The sequence below is a fragment of the Petaurus breviceps genome, unplaced genomic scaffold (assembly GCF_028583685.1).
Source record: "Petaurus breviceps papuanus isolate PSGF00001 unplaced genomic scaffold, PetGlider_PUasm1.0 490, whole genome shotgun sequence".
NCBI classification, from domain to species: Eukaryota; Metazoa; Chordata; class Mammalia; order Diprotodontia; family Petauridae; genus Petaurus; species Petaurus breviceps.
The window spans coordinates 5,158,322-5,174,038 of record NW_027186352.1 but is presented as its reverse complement, the minus strand read 5'-3'; positions in this window follow the sequence as shown (position 1 = coordinate 5,174,038).

Genomic DNA, 15,717 nt, shown 5'->3' with positions numbered 1-15,717 from the left:
TGATGCCCTCCGAGGTACCTTCCAGCTGGGACGTTCTGTAAATGTTGAGCAGAATGGTGCTTCCTGGAATGAACAGTGTAGTGCCCCCCCCCCCCCCCCCCCCCCACTACATCTGCATAAAGAACAAAGGAACAGGATTTTAGTGGAATGGCTGTAATAAGCATACCTCACATTTACAGAATGGTTTCCATTGAGGTCTACTTCATCATGCCTCAGGAGTGAGCCTGGGTGTTGAAGGTTTGACCTAAGCCCAAGCTTCAGAAGGTCCTACCAGATTAGAAGCACTTTGATGATGGGCTGTGTGCTTGGAAGCCAAGGACCAACCTCCATCAGGCAAAAGATTCTCATCCATAGAAAGTTTCCAGGAGTAATTGTGATGATGATGATGATTTGCTGGTGCCCTCCCCCCAATTACTCATATATTTTGTTCCAAATTTTCTCTGCAATATTATTTCTCCAAATAGAATGCAAACTCCTTGAGGGCAGAGATCATTTCATTTTTGCCTGTTTCTCCAGTGTCTAAGACAGTGCACACAATAGATGTGTAAAATATCCTTGTTGAATTAATGACTGAATGATAGCAGATAACACTAGATGTTTAACAAAAGTGGAATGTGTCTAAATTAAAATAATCTTCACACCACAGAATCAGAGTTAGAGAGGACCTCAGAGATCCATCATTTCTATACTTCAGGTTGTGATCAAAAAGGCCAAATCCTGTTTTGGACCCCATCTAAACAGGCTTTTCACCTTTTGAACTTGCCTTTCTCCTTTGGTGGCTTTGCCTTTGATTAGTTACAGTGACAGGAGGCCTCCCTGTATCCTCGGGACATTAGCTGTCTTGCCCAAGATTTCCTAAGAATTAGCAATACCTTCTAGTTTCCCTCAGGCAGTATCATTTGTGCTCCCATGAATCCCCAGAAGTGGGTAATAGTTATCAGGTTTGACAAGTGTTGGGCTGTTCATTGTCACTTCTTGGCTGTGCACCCCAGGAACACAACAGATCTCCCTCTTGTTGTTATCAGATTGACAAATAGCTGCTTTATTATCCTGTGTGGCAGGAGCTCACCAGCCACCACTCCTGATTTCCTCTGACCCCTCCTGTTGGCCTCTAGAGATCTACCTCCTCATTCCTTGGAAGAGAAGCCGCTCCTTCCTCTTCAGAGGCTCCAGCCCTCCTCAAACTGCAAGAGCTTCATATTTGTTTCTCAGCTCTACTCACTACCAGTGGTCCTTCTGCCTTTTCTCCTCTATGTCTGATTCTTGCACCCTTCAGCCACCCGATGCAGGACATGACTCCCCTCTATCTCTTCAGATCCTCAATCTTCTTGCTTTACACAGGTAATACTTTTCTCTGATGAACTTGAGAATGAAGAGGCATTCCAAGAACCCCTTTACCTTCTCTGCCAGGAGGATGACGGGCTTCCCCTTTGGACCCAGATAACCATTCATACTGATAAACATTGGGAGCTAATTTCCTCTGTTTTCTAAACATTATGTGAGTAGAATCCTTAGTCCTTGTTAGCCTTAGCACAATGTATGACACATAGTAGGTGCTTCATAAATGTTTATTGAATTGGATTGTTATTCTTGTCAGTAACTCTTGTGACTTCTGAAGGGATCTTCAACTCTGAAGTGATTAAGGTCTCCTTCCCCTCTTTATAGTCACTTGACAGGCATATTTACTTTCCCTTCCCTTTTCTAACCAACTTCCTTCTTCTTGTATCCCTCTAGTTTCAAGCCCTTTTCTTTGTCTCTGTTCTTCTTGTCATTCAGCCACCTTTGAATGTCTAATTAGGTCTCTTGGTCCCCATTTACCCATCTTGTCCACAGAGATGGTATAATAGACTTTGCCAAATGCTTTTTGGAATTTACTTGACATTTCGTGATCAATCAATCGATCAATTCACAAGCATTTATTTAGTGCTCACTATATGCCAGCCACTTATAGATGTTTGGGGAAAAAAGCAAAAACAATACTTGCCCTCAAAGAGCTTATGTTCTAATGGGAGAGGCAACTTGTATATACAGAAGTATATGCAAGAAGAGGGAGGTATGGCACAATCACTTAAAAAGAGCATCAAACAAGAAGTCAGAATGAATCAACACTAACAATGAAAGGGTTTTTTTTTTTTAAGTTGGATCAAGGGGAAATGGAAGATCAAAGAACAGACAGTGATGTTGGTGAATGTGGGTGGTGTGATTAGAATTGATGGCACAGAAAGGGAAACCTATAAAGCTTTTATTTAACTTCTGTTGTCCCACCCCAAAAGCATGACTTTAGATAAAAAAGATGAATGGAGAAGGACCATAGCTTGTGTTCCTCTTTCAGAGACTTTGGAAATCTGGGGACTCTCCCATGCCACACTGAGATTTTTGGAAGACTGTTGAAGGAAGATGGATAGCTATAGGGCTAAAGGTAAAGTTAGATGCTTAAGGTAAAAGAAGATCAACTTTACCAAGTAGGAAACTTTCATGGGGAGGTGTGGTTAGACATCAGTCTACAAGAAGAAGATCTAGAGGAACCTAGTGGATCTCAGTCTTATTATGAGTCAACGTTGTGATGTTGGGTTAGGGATAGGATCAGCCAATACAAGTAAAGCAAATTTGGGCTGTACCGAGAGAGAAAGAGTTTATAGGAAGGAGGAGGTGACAGACCCTTTTCACTTGATGCTGGTCAGCGCACATCTAGAGTCTTGTGTTTGGGGCACAACATTCTGGAAAGCCATTGATAAGCAAGAGCGTTTTGTTTGACTGTGAAGTCATCTTCTTTCAGAGAGCTGGTTTTGGCATCTTCCATCTGGATGCCCAGGTAGGGAACGTTGGAATCGCATTCCTCTCTCTCTCCGGCCATCCCCCCATATTCCAAGATTAGCTAAGCCTTGTTGATTCTCTCTTCTCAACTCACTCAAATCTGTGCCTTTCTTCTCACTTATCCTCTCCCTTAGATCTGCACCAGCCTCCCATTTAGTTTCCTTGACTCTGGTCTCTCACCCCTTCTCATCTAGCCTTTACACAGCTGCCAATATGATCTTCTCAAAGTTCAGGTCTGACCAGGCCATTCTCTAGCTCAAGAATATTCACCCAGCCCAGCCTTATCTTGGAAACTGTCCAGGCAGACCCCAAAGGATTCCCTCCTTCTTAGTCAATTCCAGTCATCCTGCCCCACTTACTTGTTTCTATGCATGCACAACATCCTATCTCCTTTTTTTTATCAGGTCTTTTTGTATTTGGGACGGTCTGCCTCCTCACATCTGCCGCTTGGAATCTTTGGCCCTCTTCCAAGGCTCAGCTGAGATGTTACTTCCTACACGAGACCTTTCAGACTCCTTTCTTTGTTGTGCTTGCTCTCCTGGAAATTACTTCATACAAATTGTGTATTTACTCACATGTGTAGAGAGACAGTGAGAGTTAGCCAGAATCTGTCAAATGTCTCAGCCAATAGCTTTTGTCCTGCATTCTGTTGTCACATAATCCTTGGTATCTCTCCACATTTGTATATGTGCTGTATTCCCTAAAGGAACATCAGCTTCTTGAGCACAGGGACAGCTTTGTTTTTGTCTTGGGATTCCTAGTGCATTGTGATTTAGGAGTGGATAGATCTAAGGAATTCCTGGTGAGATAACTCCCTCTCCCAATACAGGTCTGCACTTCTTCTGCAGCTGATCATTTTAGAGTTGCCTGGGGCTCCTCATATGTCAAGTGACTTTCCTAGGATCAAATCAAAATCAACAGCTTGGATCAGAGGCTGCTACTTTGCTTAACAAATATTTGTAGGATGATTGAATGAATGAATGAATTAAACTTCTTCCTGGAGAAAACTTAGATAATAATAGTTGCCTCTGAGTTTTCAAAGTGTATCCATATGGAAAAGTGCCATGACAGCTCATAGGAATGAGCCAGGGGTTGGAGCTATTGGACCTTAGAGGTTACTTAATGCAACCCCTCCCATTTTACAGATGAGAAAACTGAAACGCAGACAGATCCATAATTGGCCTAAGGTTACAGAGAGTCAATGATAGCATCATGGTTTGAAATAGATTCTTTGACTTCAGATCCAAAGTGGCTTCCACTATGGCACCTTGCTGTAGACTTGTTCTGTTTGGTTCCAGAGGGCAGAGCTGAGAGTAATGGGCTCCAGTCATGGGGAGGCAAGTCATGGTTTGTTAAAAGGCAAACATTTCCTCACCATGAGAACGTGGAACGGACTGCCTTGAAAGGCAATGGGCTCCCCCTCCTTGGATGTCTTTCAGTTGGAATCTGGATAGCTCCTTGTCAGAGACATGGTGTAGAGGACAATGCTTAGTGAGGGCCAGAACACAGAACTCTAAGGCCCTCTCTAGTTCTGGGCTCTATATGCCTGGGAATCCATAATGGTTGAAGAGGTGAGAACAGAAAAGAAGAAGAGCCACTTCAAATATGCACAAATGAACAGAGAGTAGAGAAACAAAACCAGCCACAGAATGCTGAACTCTGTCCTTGGTGCTGAGGGCTTTAGAGGGTTTTGACAAAGGGTAATTCAAGAGAAAAAATAGAGGCAGAAAATTTGTGAGTTAGCTAGGTAGCACAGTGAATAGAGGACCAGCTCTGGAATCAGGAGGACCTGAATTCAAATCTGGCCTCATATACTTACTAGGTGTGTGACCCTGGCCAAGTCACTTAACCCCAAAGGCAAAGAAAGAAAGAAAGCTAGTTAGAGGAAGAATGGGAGTTTTAAGTGATATTCTGAGAAAGACTGTGTCTCAGTGGGAAGAAGAGATGGTGGTCAGAGTGAGAAGTGATGATTTGCAGCAAGGCTCCTAACTCAAGGGCAAGTAGGGCAAAGTGGGGCAGTCAGCACTGCATGTTGAAGACCAGTATGGTAAACTAGGAAGAGTGTTGAACCTGATAAAGGAGACTTTTGTTTAAATGATGCTTACTGACTGTGTCAACAAGCCCATTCTGCTTTTTGGGGCTCAGTTTTCTCACATGTAAAACGGGGATGCCAATACCTTCACCATGTGCCTCAATAGTTTTTTTTAATGTGTGACAACATTTTGGTGACCGTACAATGTCATAGAAATGTGAGTAAGGCAGTGATTTGGTGGTGTGACTGGGGCTTTGTTCCAAGGTATCCATGGGTAAGTATTTTCTCTTGGAGGCATGCTTCCTACCAGTGGTGGTCTACACGACCATTCCTCCATGTTGTTCTCCACTGCAGCTGTAACAGCAATTCCAACCTCTCAGCTTGCCCAGGTGGCTGCCACTTTGGCTTCCTATTGTTACCACTCCCCTCTGCTGTGATGTGCCTTTCCATTATATACCACCTTCTCCTCACCTGTATGCTGTACCCCTGTGACCTCCACCCCAAACTGATTTTGCCACAGCCAAAAAGCTCCTAGTTACAGCTCTGAATGGCAGCTATTATTATGCACTACCAGGGAAGGGATGCATGCTGGTACCACTTGTCCATGGAGATCTGCTCTGGTCAGTCTTGGGCTACTCCTTGGGCTGGTTAGTTAAACCAGAAGACTGAGAGAGGTCTGGGAGAAGCATCTAGGACAGGACAGCCAGGACTCTGTAAACCCCAGGCTCACAATATTTTATCTCTCTACTGCAGGGCATTAGGAGAGACAGGGGACAGGAAGGTGAGGCAAGAGGTTCTAGGAGAAAACACTTCCTCCTGCTCTTAGTCCCATGGCCTTTGGCCATTTGAGACCCTCTTTGTTTTAGGTACTCAGATGTTTTAATACTCAGATGGCTCCCTCCTGTAATTTTGTTTCTCAGTCCAGATACATTCATTTAATTTCTGTTTGCCTCAAATGTTGTTTCTTTTATACTATAACCTAATCAATTGGCCATCAACACAGCAACCTTCTTAAAAATTTATTCTAAATGATGGTGAACTCATTCCCAGCTCAAAGCAGTTCACAGCCAAGTTCATGTATATTTCATTGTGCCTTTGGTCTGAAATTATTCATGTTTTTAAAAAAATATAAATTTGTTGCTATGAAAGGACCCAGAAAGTCACATAGTCTGGAACTCTAGAGAATTTCTGGCTGAACCAGAGAGACTTTCACCGAGCGAATTGTTTTTGCTCAAAGCTTCTGTCTCGGTTCTCACAGATACCGCATTGGTGGATATTGCTTTTGGCCTGAAGGGACGTCACCTTGTCAGTCATTTTCAGAAGCTTTGCTACTGAAAGCTAATGGCCTTGAACAGCCTGAGCACAGTAGGGAACTTCTGGCTGCTCAGGGCCACTGACCTTCCCTCTTGTTTCATTGACTGGAATTGACCAGGACCCAGAGAGCATTTGGTGCTTTCCCATCTTCTCCAAACCTGCTGCCTTTTCCTTCAATTCTGTAACAACAACATAATATCAACAGCGTAACCAACAGCCCTTCAAGAACACAAATCTCCAAGCTCATTGTCAGAGTTTCTAAAAGAGGCCCCTGAATTTGACCCCATGAGGATTTGGGATTTTCAATCTACTTCTTTCTACTAGGCTTCCTTCTTTCTTTGGGATTTCTTCTAATCTTCACTCAAGATCCCTCATACCAAACCTTGGTGACAACAAATCCCAGCTTCCATTGTTTTGCTAGTTGTATAGAGAAACAGCCCCCCACTTCCGAAGTGCCCCTTTCCTAAATGTGACTATCGAAGCACAAGCATGTCAGTTCGGAACAAAGGACTCACTTCTCTCACTGGACAAATTGTATGTTCGTGACCCCTAATGAAAAAGGAATTTTGGAAACAAACTGATCCTCTTTCATCTGTAAAACGAGGGGACAGCACTGAATGATCTCTGCGGTTGCTTCTACCTCAAGGTTATTCTAGGAAAGCCTATGAATCTGGAGGGCAGTCAGGTCTTGAGCACCACACAGAGCATGACCATTCAAAAGACCAAAGGTGATTCAAAATCCAGGCTTTCTAAATGTATTTTTTTTAGCTCTCTGGGGATACATTTGAAGTGTTCAGTATATACAAGTTGATTCGAGTTAAAAACCATGAACAATGGGTGTTCCTTGTCTCCTTTTGCCCCCATGTCAAATAATATATATATATATATAAGCTGCTTGAGGATAGGGACAGAGGAGAAGATAGAGAGGAGGCCATGGTTATTTGCTTTGTGATGAAAAACACATTTTTTTTTCCATCTAACATGGAAAAATTTTTCTTGGAAAAAGGGTAGAGCTCTCTTGACTAGGTGAGCAAGTAGGCTCATGTAGTTAGACAGAGGTGGGCAGATCTAAAATCCACCCTTGGGAATCTCTTGTGGAACCAACTGTGAGACTTGGTGGAAATTATGTCACCTTTCTGGATTTTGGTTTTTACATTTGTAGAAGGAAGAGATTTCACTAGGTGACTTCCAACTCCAAGATTTTATCATTCTAGTTTGGGAACAACTCAATTCAATTGTAGAATCATTTCTCAAGCACTCACTACTTGCTAGGCACTGGTCACAAAGACAGAGAGAAGGCAGTCTCTTCCCCCAGGAGCCTGCATTCTATGGGGTGCAGCGCATACACAAGAGAAAATACAAGGTGATTCAAAGGATGGAGCAGCAAGAATAACAATGGAGAGAAGAGGACAGGTTTCTTTCAGGCCATAGTTATTGATCTCAGCCTTTTGATGAGCTGGGATTTTCAACAGGCAGAGGGAAGAAGGGAGAGCCTTCCAGGTATGAGAATGGCTTGGACAAAGGCATGGAGGACACTTGATTGGATGTGTGTGGGGGGGGAGTTGAGACAGAGTGAGGAGTGGAAGATGACACTAAAGTGTGAGCCTAAGTGGCTGGCTGTGTGGATGGTGGTGCCCTTGATTCTAATAAGGAAGTTAGGGGGCAGAGTCAAGATAGCAGAGTAGAAACAAGACTTCCTTGGGGCTCCGGCTCCCACCTCCTCCAATTCATGTAAAAGGTGATGCTAGACAAACTTTGGAGCTACAGAACCCACAAAATGACACAGAGAAGCTAACCTCCTGCTGAGGACAGGCCAGCAGGCTGGCAGGAAGTGGCCAGGGCAGCACTCTGGGAGCCGACCCCAAGCTGAAGGTTTTAGCCTCAGAGTCTCATGACCAGCCACCGACCAGAGGGACTTCAGATCACTAGCAGCTGTGGTGGTTTCCAGAATTATCAACCCATAGATGTTAAGGACAAAGTGAGAAGTCAGTGCAGTGTGGACTTTGGCATCCATTAGTTTGGGAGTGCGGTCAGCATTTATCCCCTGGAGGGAGAAGCTGCTGAGGTGCAGCAGCTGTGCAGCTGCAGCCACGTGGCAGCTTCAGCTCCTGGCCTGCAGATGGTAGGGGGACCAAATGTCCAGTCTGAGGGGTAATTGCTCTTGCTTTAACCTGCTTGGATCTGGATTGCTGTCTAGGGTGGAGGTCCTGAGGTGTGTGACCAGCTTGCCAGAACACGTGGAGGCTCCAGAGAGGGCACCCAAGTAACAGCTCCAGCAGCTGAGAAAACCCCAGTGATTGGGATGAAGCTCCCCTGTCTGGTAGCAGAGTCCTACTGTGGAAAAAAGCCCAAAAGTCAAGTAATTGAGTGGCAAACGAGGGAAGCAAAAAACAGAGCAACCCAACTTAACTCCTATTTTTGAATAAGTATCAAAGCATATAACAGGAGGAAGACAACAAAATCAGAACTCCTGCACCAAAAGCTTCCAAGAAAAATACAAGCTGGATACAGGCCATAGAGGACCTTAAAAAGGATTTTGAAAATCAAATAAGAGAAGTGGAGGAAAAACTGGGAAGAGAAATGAGAATGATGCAAGAAAATTATGAATTGAGAGTCAACAACCTGACTGAAGAAAATAATACCTTAAAAAATAGACTAACTCAGATGGCAAAAGAGGCTCAAAAAGGGAAGGAGGAGAAGAATGCCTTAAAAAGCCAAATTTGCCAGATGGAAAAAGAATCTCAAAAGCTCACTGAAGAGAATCACTCCTTCAGAATTAGATTGGAGCAAATGGAAGCTACTGACTTTATAAGAAATCAAGATACTATTAAACAGATCCAAACAAATGAAAAAATAGAAGGCAATGTGAAATGTCTCATTGGAAAAACCACTGACCTGGAAAATAGATCCAGGAGAGAGAATTTAAAAATTATTGGACTACCTGAAAGCCATGATCAAAAAAGAACTTAGAAATCATCCTTCAAGAAATTCTCGAGGAAAACTGCCCTGATGTTTTAGAATCAAAGGGCATAATAGAGGTTGAAAGACTCCACCAATCACCTCCTGAAAAAGGAAGTTAGGTAGATGGGAGGGTTTAAATGGAAAATAAATGAGCTAAGTTTTGGACATGCTGGGTTTAAAATGCCTATGAAATGTTCAGCTAACGATGTCTATAGGCAGTTGGAGATATGAGACTGGAGGTTAGCAGAGAGGTTAGTGATGGATGAATAGATTTGAGAATCAGCACCATAGAGATGATAATTGAATCTATGAAAGTCGTTGAGATCACTAAATGACATAATATATAGGGAGAAGAGAGGAAGGTCCCCAACTAAGCTGGGGGTAGAGGGGTGTCTCATGCAGTTAGCAGGAATGATATAGATGAAGATCCAACAAAGGAAGCAGAAGAGTGGTCAGACAGTCAGGAGGAAAAGTAGGAGGGAGCAGTCCTGAAAGCCTAGAGAGAAGAGAACATCAAGGAGGAGAGAGTGACCAGCAGTGGCAAAACCATGGAAAAGTCAAAAGAGATGAAGACTGACAAAAGGCCAATAGTCTGCCAGTTAAGAGATCATTGGTAACTTTGGAGAGAGTAGCTTTGGTTGAATAATGAAGTCAGAAGCCTGGATATAAAGAATGAAGAAGAGAATGAGAGGAAAGCACGTGGAAGCATATACTAGAGACAACAGCCCTTTGAGTGAAAGAAATGCTTTTTATAATATTAAGGCAAATCCTTGTATTTGTGTACTTCTTTATTTTAACATAAGTGAGTTTTGTTTTCTGTCAGAGGCCTTTTGCTTTGGGATCTATTAGCATAATCATACCAGTCCCAACATGGCATGGTCTCCAGACAAATAAGTAAGATAATTAAAGTTTCTTTTTTCTTTTCTCATATGAGTCACACAAGAATCCTATCGACATGAAGGAAGACCAATAGATTCATCTGTCATCTGGAATGTCAGTTCATGCTGGGAAGGGAAAACCACTGGACTTGCAGTGAGGGACCCTGGGTATGAGTCCTAGCCTTCTTACTAGCTGTGTGACCTTGGGTGAGGAACTTCTCCAAACCTCCCCAGGTTCCTGTCTATAGAGTGGGGATCTTACTATTCCAACTCCCTCAGGGGCTTGATGTGTCTTCTCCATCAATGACGATAATATTGCCCAATCCGAAGGTAAGTCCAGATTTTAGGGATCTCCCTCCAACTTGCCATTGAGTCATTAATGATTCCTTTTTTTGGGTCTGGCCATTCAGTCCTTTCCTTAATCTTCCTACCTGTACAGTCATCTAACCCTTGCCTCTCCATCTCTCTTCAGAATATCAAGAGATACTTGATCAAACCTTTCCTTACAGCATTCCCTTTATTTATTGGTCTAATAGCCTTGTCAGGAAAAGAGATGATGTAATCTGGAAGACTGTTCTTGATGAAGCAGTCCTCACTCTTTCTATTCTGAATTTCCATTTAAAAAAATCTCACAGCTACTGCTAGCACCCTAAACTGTGTGATTTCACTCCTAAGTAGGGCATGCACATAGTATAGTAGAATTTGACCTATTTTATAGGTCAGTTTAAATCCTGGATCTCTTATTTGATAATAATATAGTCCTTGGTGGATACTCTCACTCACCCATTCTCCCCAGTCCCAAGAGCTATCTCCAGGTTCAAAGGATACTCTGCATCTAGACCTTTTCAAAATCATAGGGGACAAGCCCCCACTGGTGTTTTATCTTTCCTGGTCAGTCAAAGGATGTGATTAATTTAAATCAAAGCTATTTAATGAAGTAGCACCTTAGAGGTGACACTTATGATTTATTGTTGCCATAAATGTTGAATACCTCTTGGTCCACCTTTCTGCTGATGAACCTCTTTGCATTTAGCACCTTGCTTGGGGCCTATCATTTGGGCAGCTATGTGGCACAGTGGATAGAATGTTGACCTGGAATGAAGAGTCTTCCTGAGTTCAAATCTGGCCTCAGACACTGCCAGCTGTGTGACCCTGGGCAAGTCACTTAACCTTGTTTACCTCAGTTTCCTCATCTGTAAAATGAAATGGAGAAGGGAATGGTAAACCAGTCTGGTATCTTTGCCTAGAAAACTGTAAACGGAGTCACAAAGAGTTGGACATAACTAAAAGATGACTACACAACAACACAGTGCCTATGGGGCCCAGCATAGATATGAAGTAGGCTCATAAGTGATTGCTGATCGATTGAGCAATTGGGCTGATGTTCTAGCCAGTGACAGAATCCATTCTAAGTCTACACCTGAAATGTTTCCAGCTTATAGAAGTTGCTGGTAGAGCTTTGCTTCTATACCATGATGAGGCACTCCAGGACTTCAGTAGAGGAGTAATATTGACAGATCTTCACACCTTACCTTACTTGCTGATAAGAAATTGTCTTCCTCTGAATTACAGAACCCTCCAAACTGCCCCTCTCTAGCCCCATGTAATGCCATGCACAGAAGCTTTCCAGAAGAACTGCTACTGTGAACAGTTTTTTTTAAGGTTTTGATTATTCAGTATAGTGATCATTCTATTTATTCCATAACAAAAGCAAAACATCCATGGAAAATCAAGGTACAGCATAATTCAAAATACAGCATTCACCATATTACAACTTATGACAGAAAATCACAATATAATATTCACAGCATATTCTCAAAGTAAAATAGTTACTCAAGTTAATTCAATCAGTCACTTATCAGTAGTATCAAAGTACACAGTCAAAGTCTTCCACTCTTGGGGCAAAGTCTTGATTAACTCGATCAGTCACTAATCAGTAACAATAGTCAAAGTACTCAAAGTACAATCAGTCACTTATTCATCAAAGTCTTACTAAGTATTATACACAAAACCCTCCACCCCTTAGGTCACTAGTAAACTATAATTTCATAATTACTTAGTACCCAAGGAGAAGTCTTTTCATCTTGACTGGGGCCCTGTTCTCAGATTCCCTGGATCCCTTTCCATGGTTCCAGATTCTACCTGGATTCAGCAGACTGTCACCTGGGTTCAATGTCAACCAGCTCCCAGTTCCTTGACCAGCTTTCTGGGCAGGTCCTGCTCCACACTGGTGCTCATAGGGTTTGGTCCATGTCAGCTCCTTCACCATTTCTGCTCCAGGGAATTCAAGGCTCAACCAAGCCACAAACAAACAAAAGTATCCTGGTCATACTTCAGTCACCTGGGCTCCTGGCTCCTGGGCTCTGGGGCTCCTAGCTCCGGATTCTGGGCTCCTGGGCTCCTGTTCAGAAGAAGCTCCACCACCACAACTTTTCAGGACTTGGTTCTCCATTCTTCTGTAGCTGTTCTGCCACCAGATCTCGTCTCAAGGAAATTCTGACTGTGCCTCTCTGGGGCTTTTCTTATATACACAGTATTACCTACTTCACTTCCTTCACCCAACTTCCTGGTAGTCAGTAACAGGAGACAGGAGTTCATACCTTCTGTTCCCCCAATCAGAAGCTTCTATCAGTTACTAAGTGTTAAGTACCTGCTACTTTTGCCAACACAAAGGGATCTTCAAATTCAAAATTACATTACCATTACCGCACCTCCAATTGGGAATCTAATTTAATTTGACAAGTGTTTTTAAATGCCTTCTCTGCTTCAGGGCCAGCATTAACACTCTTCAGTTTATTCTCTCCTCTTCCTCTTCTTCTCCTCCTTCCTCTCCCCAATTCCTTTCTTTCCGTATCTTTCTTTTGTGTACACACACACACACACACACACACACACACACACACACACACACACGAACACACACCCTCCAGCAAGTTCAGTTTCTACTCCCCTCCCAAGGCCAACAGTTGGAAGGGAGCACTATTCCCCTTTTTTCCCTTTGTCTTTCTATTCCCCTGTACTTAACACGACGCCTGGTACTCAGCACCATCGACTGGTCAGCTGGTGGATTCAGGCTATATTCCGTGCTGGCCAGAGCCTTTTCCATTACCCAGGATGGGGCAGGCTTTCTTCCGACTGAGGCTTTTGCTCCAGCCAGTGGGTGGGTCTTCACATTGATCAAGTTTGGAGAAGGGGTCTTAGCACCCAGCAGCAATGCCCACACTTGAGTGCCTTTGGGTTCTCCTTTACTCACCGGGGCTATTATTCAGCAGTCTGGCAAGAATGCACACCAAAGGCTGGCTGGTCTTGATTTGTGTGAGACACCAAAGCTGCTTCCTGACCCCTAACTGGTGTGCATCCTGTTCTCCCATGGGGTTGGATAGCAGCAGGAAGCAGCCAATTCTTCTCTGGGCAGAGAAACAGAGAGATTGGCTTAGACCCCCTTGCCTTACACCCCAGGTGATGCACTTTCTGAGGGGTTATCAGCCTCTCTCCTATGCATTTAAGATCTGTGCCTCAGGGCATCTGGGTTCTGTGCTCGCTGGGGATGAGGATCAGTTCTGAAGAAGCCTCTTAATTTGTTTCCCTTAAGATCGATGCCTTAGGTCTTTGAGCATCATGAGTAGTTGAGGGGTAACCTAGAAGCTGGCTGTGTCAGTTATGACATGCAGTACTCTCATGGGGCCTGGGTTGGCATGGCTTTGTGGGTATTTATTTTCTCATGCACACACAGTTCTATGAAGAGAAGGGGCCTACAGTGAGTCTCATTGCATTATTCAGGAATGTTACAAATGAGGGGAAGCTTCTCTGTATGTGTGTGTGCCTGTGTGTGTGTGCCTCTGTGTGTGTGTGCCTGTGTGCCTCTGTGCCTCTGTGTGTGTATGCCTGTGTGCCTCTGTGTGTGTGTGTGTTTCTGTGCCACCTGCCATGTTCTGTTGACCTGAATACTCTCATTTGTTGATCTGAATACTCTCATTCAGAACTGTGGCTCTCGTGGCCACTTCTCAGTGTGCAAGCCAAGGTCCTCTTCACAAAAGGGAGCTGTGTCCCCCTCTGAGGGGGTAGAGCTAAGCTCTTCCTTTTCTTCCCCAAAACATGGTGTAGGCCCTTGGTTCCCCCCTCCCCAAACAAGGGGAAGTCCAGACCCCTCCTCCAGCAGGGATCAGTTTTCTCTAAATGGAGATAAGGTGGCCAGGGACCTAACTGGCCCCTTCTGGGGCCGACTCCCAGCCACTCAAGGGCAGGCACAATCTGCACCATCTCCCCTCCACGTTCGGTCAGGGCTGCTCCTGTTTGATGGACTTTTGCTGACCATGTGAGATGCCATAACTGGCCCTGATGACCAGGCGAGTTTTCACAGAGTACTAGAGGAGCTAAGGGCTGCTTCATCCTTTTTGCACATTCTTTCTGTGCTATGGCCAAATAAGCCTCTCTTTTGGGCAGTTAGGCAGCACAGTGAACAGAGCACCCACTGTCAGGAAGTCAGGAAGACTCATTTTCTTGAGTTCAAATCTAGTCTCACATACTGATTACCTTTGTGACCCTGGGTAAGTCACTTAACCCTGTTGGCCTCAGTTTCCCCATTTGTAAAATGAGCTAGCGAAGGAAATGGCAAACCTCTCTAGTATCTCTGCCATTCCCCAAATGGGATCATGGAGAGTCAGAGATAATTGAAAATGACCGAACAAGAAAGCTCTATTGGTTATTTGTTAGGTGACTTGTGAGAATCTCTCATTCAATCTCCACCACTTCTAGCACCTAACCAGCTGTAAGCATGGTTTGAATTTGAGTGTAAGCAAGGTGGATTTTAGTGTGTGTTAAGTGGATTCTTGGTTATTATTTCTTAGAGTTCAGTTTCCCTGGATCCACAGCCATAACAATCTCTTGTTCCCAGGTATTAAATATGAGTTCCCACAAGTATGGTTCAAAGCATCCCCGCCATGCTCTTGCAGCATTATAGAATGATAAATAACATAAATGTCCACTGCAGCTGTGCAGTGAGATACAGGGATGGGGTGATGCACACTTGTGAGGCTATTGCTGGCAGTACACCTTCTTGCCTGTTGCCCCAGTAAAACAGGTGGTCAGTGGTCATTGAATGGGGAACCTTAGGGTTGAGTGCACAGAAGCTGTGTGTGCCTTTATCGATCCCCATCAAGGCTTGTGGGGAATCTGTGTTTGCTTCAACTGCCCCCCCCCCATTGAGGCTTGAGGGGATTTAGGGGATGCACATGTTGTGCCTGTCTCGACTGACCCCATTGAGACGTAGGGGCAGTTGTCCCCCCTTCTCACCAGACCCTGTGAGAAGGGTGATTAAGGAATGCTGCAGGAGTTTGTCCTCCTGTAATTAGCAATCTTCTTCTGAGAAAACTAGACTAGAATAAAGGGAGATTATTAACCCCTTCTTAGTGTCTTTCCTGTCTGACCAGATTCAGTGAACCTGTGCTAGCAGCCCTCCTGTGTGCTGTGTTTCCCTGTCTTACACTAGCCCTCCTCTTCCTGTGTGTAGTCTTATCCTCTAAGAAAGTTAACTTCTTGAAGGCAGGGTCTCTTCTTGATTTTTTATTTGTAGCCCCACTATTTTTCATAATACTTGGCATGTAGTAAATGAGTAAAATGTTCTTCAGTTCCTCCCTCCCTCCCTTTCTTCTTCCCTCCCTCCTTCCCTCTCTCTCCCTCCCACCCTCCCTTCCTTCCTTCCTTCCTTCCTTCCTTCCT